Source organism: Citrus clementina, unplaced genomic scaffold (genome assembly GCF_000493195.1).
Source record: "Citrus clementina cultivar Clemenules unplaced genomic scaffold, Citrus_clementina_v1.0 scaffold_4, whole genome shotgun sequence".
Lineage (NCBI taxonomy): Eukaryota > Viridiplantae > Streptophyta > Magnoliopsida > Sapindales > Rutaceae > Citrus > Citrus x clementina.
The window spans coordinates 16,119,002-16,125,092 of record NW_006262274.1 but is presented as its reverse complement, the minus strand read 5'-3'; positions in this window follow the sequence as shown (position 1 = coordinate 16,125,092).

Genomic DNA, 6,091 nt, shown 5'->3' with positions numbered 1-6,091 from the left:
ATAATGTATATGTGTACAAAAGGTAGTTAATTAGTAATATAATGCAATTAATGTTTTTTTTTATTATTTTATAAAAGTAGGTAGCATTCCAATTTCTAAATTGAGTAACTCAAATCACCAAAGCAAAGTACTCAACACATGGAGCACGTTAAACCAGACAAAGGTATCCAACTAATTCTTCCTTTCTTATGACTATTCTAAAAGTAGATCCGACCCAGTTCTTTCTTCTTTTACGTGAGTGATGATGAATTGATTGAATTCTCTCTCTTTTGCTTTTAAAAGCCTATAATATTATATTGCCCCAAAATGATCAAACGTTATAAATATCTTCATCCAATCAATCAATTGAGTGGCGTGTCGCATATTTGAATTTAAACGTGTTACAAAATTATTATAATAATAAATTTAGTAATGCTTGAATTAATACATTAATTAAAGGTCATTTATACGTTCAATTTGATATTAAAAAAATAGCCAGCTTGCATTTATATTGAAAAATATTCATAACCATGTGGTAAAGGCCAGTGCTACATTACGTTAATCGTAACGTACGCCACACATAGTAACAGTAGCGGATCTCATCATGAGAACTGTTGCTGTATGTGGATGTACGTTACGATAAACATAACGTAGTGTGGTTCTGTGCTAAAATATTTATTTTAAAGATATAATATCAAATGGTAACAATTTCTTATTTGAATTGGTCAATCACTTTCTTATTTCATTTTTAGAGTTGAGAGTTTGAGTCTCTCGTATATGTGAGAGCTCATATATTAATTTATCGACAAGATTAAGTTCTAGTATATATACACCGTATAGAGTCTCAGGTCTCGACAACATTATTTAAATGACTTATTTACCCTCTCCCTTTCATATCAAGAACTTAAGTATACGTAACCGTATGCTATGCGGTTTAAAAATACACACGGATACAGAAAGTGGAAAGAGGATATCCTTACCGTAACCTGCACGACAGGTATGTGGTGATTAAAACCACGTGGCCACGTGAAGTTTTCTTGAGGCAGTGGACAGTTACAAAATAGCCATACGAACCTTTTCTTTTTAAGTTGTGGGTCCCTTGTCCGGCGGTTGTACCTACCGGCCGCTGGGCAAAGAAGATGCCACACCACGCAGCTTCCAACTCGACTGGATCGTATCACTCGCTTGTGAGACGTATTCATCCTTCGGTGTTTCCTTTCCCTGTCTAGAATCTTTTGTGAGGACAAAACTCATAAATGTGTTGACATGGCAATTGATATTTTGCCTAAATGATTTTTGCTTATTTAAAATGTATAAATTATTCAATTTGTTCGCGTACTCAATGGAAGATGTAAAAGGCAGATTAATCGAGTGATTTTTTAATTAGATCTTTGTTCCGTTTGACCATCTGAGTTTAAGTTCTAGGGGGCATAAGGGTTAAAACTTAAAAATATATTTAGTCTTTGCTCAATCCTACCTTTCGTTTTTTTTTTTTTTTAATTTTAAGAGGTAGAAGCAATATAAATTGTAAATTCATATTTTTTCGAGTTTGATTTTAATGAATGTAAAACTCCTTGAACAGTGCTATATATTTTTAATTTTTTATCCCAAAAAATTATCTTCAATGGTATGGTATTCATCAATTAGTTAATAAGATAATACAATTAATTCACTTAGATCTAATAAAGAATTATCGACCATTTAATGAATTATTTGAGATGAAATTTAAAATAAAAAAATTGATTGTCTGCAGTGGTAAATTTTTTGTAGAAATAATATGGTGATATAACAAAATTAATGGAAATTTTGTAGAAATAATATGGTGCTATAGCAAAATTAATGGAAAATAATAAAAATAACATGTCATGTTGTCAATGGTCCAAAATTCTGATTGGACAAGATTATAATGGTGAAACTATAAAATTGAGCAACATAACATAAAATCTATAAACTTGAGGAGGTTAAATTAAGGGTGCGTTTGGGATTGAGGTGTTATAGTTTTTAAATTACAGCTGCTGTAGAAAAAAATTATAATTATGAAATAAAAGTTAATAATATGTAATAATAATAAATTTTAAATAATAGTTTTGAAAAAAATATTAAAAATATAATAGATTTTTCATTATACAAATGAAAAATCATATTAATATAGTTTCCAAAGTATAGCAGGTAGTGTTTACCAAAAATTTTAGTGCTGTAGCTTTTAAGTTACAGTTGTCCAACCTCAATCCCAAACGTACTTTAAGAACCGGTCAACATAATTCTATAACAGAATTATGTAAACCCAAGGGGCTGAACATAAAATACGTAAAGAAATTTTATGAATTTTCAATTCATGAGCTTATGAAATTTATCCTTATATATAAGTCTATGACAATTGGTTCAGATGTATTAACAACATTTTTTTTTGGGTGAAAGGAAAAAATAATTATTAAATAAAATAGATAAGGTGGGCATTGAGCCCAACACAACCCAATCCGCAAACTCGCAGTTATATTTTTTAATAAATTATTAAATAATATATATATTATATTAAAATTTAGAGGAAAAATAAAATATTGGTTTGATTTTTAAACTTTGAACTTCTGGATTTACTTGGCGATGTTATTATTTGTTTTTTTTTTCCGTAATTATTTTGATTAATTTATTTATTTTTACACTTTTCTAGTTTTGAAACAATACTAAATTGGAAAATGAGCCTTTTCTAAAAGCCCAACCCTCCCAGCCTACACCATTTACGGGTTATGCGAGGCCGAATGTCAACCCGATTCAATTCACCGCCCTTACAAACTACAAAGGCATAATCAGCTAGCAAGAAGGTTGAAAGGAATCTTTGTGGCTTTTATATTTTAGTTTGCACATAAGAGACTCGTTAATGTTCGAAGCGATTAAACTAGTGAACAGTCAAAGTATAAGAATAATAATTAAATGAAGGGACATTCAAAATTTAGTGTTTTTCTTCAGCTTTTTTGTGAAATGTTAAATTAAATAATGATCTCATGTAATATGTGCTTGTGTGTTTAATTAATAAAGTTTTATTTTAAAAAAATTCATATTTCAAATCGCTATTGTCAGTGCCGTTCATTTTAAAGTTGGCGAAAAGTTCGGGTTAGCTGAGTAGAGATGGCCAATGGCCCGGGCGACACGTGGCACGACACGAGCACGCTTTGGTGAGGCACGAGGCACGGCACAGCACGCACGTGGGCGGTCCCGGGCCTAGAATTTTAGGCACGCAGGCCTTAAAGCACGGCACGATTAGAGATGAGCCAAAGCACGGCACGCGAAAAAGCACGTAATAAGCACGGTTCATTAGTGGGCTAGCACGCGGCCCATGAGACATTAATAGCACGTGGGCCAAAATATATCTAAGTAAATTTTTTTAACAAAAAGTAAATATAAAATGTTATGAAATTAAAGTAAAATATCTTGAAATTAAATGTTTTAATATATTTTTTAGCATAGACTTGTAAAAATTAATTTAAATCATTAAATCTTAGTTTAAATAAATATTCTAATTTTTTATGTTTATAATTTATTAAATGAATAAGTAAATATCATGATTTTAATAAATAAAATTATAAATATCATAATTTTATATATGATATTTATTAAATGAATAATGTTATTTATGATATTAAATTTTATTTATGATATTTATTTAATTATTTATTTATGTTTATAATTTATTAAATGAATAAGTAAATAACTAAATATCATGATTTTAATAAATAAAATTATTATTATTGTTATTATTATTATTATTATTATTATTATTATGTTGGTAGGCTTAAAAAAGCACGTCAGGCACGTTGACTTTTTTAAGCACGCTAAAAAAAAAAAAGTTGGTGGGCTTTTTTTGGGTACGGCCCACACCGTGCTGGGCTCAACTAAAAAAAGGTACGCACGGCACGGCCCACCAAATTGGTGGGCCGACAGTTGCCCATTGGCCATAGTTAGCTGACCCGATCCTCTATTTTTTAAATATAAATTTATTAATTAAAACAATAAATTAAAATATAAAAAAGAAATAAAAATAAAAATTCATAATTCATAAATCAATAATTATTAAAAAAAAACTTAAAGTTACAACACTAGACTCTCATTTGAACCTTAATACCAAACATGTAAGCATTTAATTGCTTCATCATTATTTATTATATTATTTTGAAATAATTATTTTTTTAATTCATAATTAATTATTAACTTATTATAAGTTTACAATAAAAAAAAAATATGCGGAATCACGTATCGGCCCAAGCTCGGCCTAAGTCTGAGTCCTATATTTTCAACAACAGAGGCTTGAAAAGGCCCGGCCCGGGCCATCAATTTGCCATCCCTTGTTCACTTGTTAGCAACCCAATGAAATAGGCTCATTTAAATAATCAAACGCAACTGTCCCGTCACAGCCTGGCCTACAAGGCGACTTGACTGCCATTACCCATTAAATAAAGTCCGAGGCCAGCTCACCAATTCAAGCCCATGTTATTAACTTCATAATTAATCTTCTTCATGTACATACATTTATTCTTGGGAGGAGCTCTGATATGGTGTGTGTTTGATGATGTGGTCGATATTTTCGTGCGCTATTTTTCTCCTCACTCGTCAATAACATTTTAACGACTTTCTTCAATTTTATTTGTTGTAATGGATTTAATATATACTGCCTATTTTGAACTTATTTGTATTATTATCCTATATCATGAAATAAAGTTTAAAAACTTATTTTTTACTCAATAAACCCATCTTTATACCCAATACGTCCTTATTTAAATCTCTTTGATTTAGTTTTTTTTTTCTTTTTTTGCAACTTTTGTCTCTCTACTTTCTCTTAGTATTCTGTTTTTTGTTTTATAGCTAAATCTTCCCATCGTTCTTGGCTTGTTGTAGCGTTTTTTTTCTTCTTTTTTTTTTTAAGAATACTATTTGTTATCGATAGCTTTTTCATTGTTCCTTTGCTCATCTTCTCCATAACCTATTGCAGAGCTATACAAGAACAAAATTATACATACAAGCTTTCTTTTTATTATTATTTTTCACTCTTAACATATGCACCTTGTAATTTTTAAATGTATAATAGATAATTATGAAGGTGAGATTACAAAGGTGGCGGAGGCGTTGATCACTTAAGCTTTAATAGTGAGACAAACGAGAAAGGATAGTGAATCTAGAGAGCGAAAGAACAATATATTCGCGGAATTTCTGGGCGAAGGCAGTGGCTTTTTCGATTAGGAAATCATTGATTTCTTGGCGCCTTTGTTGGTGCTAGCCATGAAACTACAGCTACCATTATGAAAAATTAATGTAGAGATAAAAACTTTAGTGAGAGAAATTGAAGACAATAAAGCTATAATGGTTGGTTATAATAGTATTTTAAGTTAAGAAAATTTGTGTCATAATTTTTATTTTTAAGAAACGAATTTAATTAATAGTTCGATCGGTCTAAATAGTCTTATCCTATATAAATATTTATCTTTAAATAAGGATATTTTTATATTTTCACGTAATTTTAAGGTATATCCTAAAATTTATATATTAATGTCGGTTACATATTTTTTCGAACATCAAAAAAATAATGCAAATCAACGTAAGATCAAATTCATTATTCACTACTTGAAAGTTGTACAAACCAAACACAACTCTTCTGTGCATGCATCCCATGATGTAAAACCTTAAACCGTCACGGGCCGTCTAAGTGGAAAGTGAAATTTTTGATATGACCAAAATTCACCCAAACTCGATTCTCCTCGCCTCGTGTGACTTAACACAAACGTGTCGAAATCTGATTTGTGACATTTATTCCCTGGAGGCCCCCACACGGTTTAGCAGGTGAATCCCAATCGCTTCTGCCGACGCAACAGCACGTCACCAGCCACAGTTCCACAAATTCCTCTGCACTCAATCTCATTTAACGTATCCTACGCGTCAGTACCTCTTTGGTTGCAGCAACTCAAAGTGAACAAAAAACCCCCCATCAATTCTTCCCACCAATCACATCCTGCCACTGTCACCGCAACCGCACTCCTGCCCTCCAGGGCTTCACTCCCGATGGCAATCCCGTAATTAACCCAAACTCGAAGGTTAATTAATTGGTTGAATCTTAGTTCGCCCCACC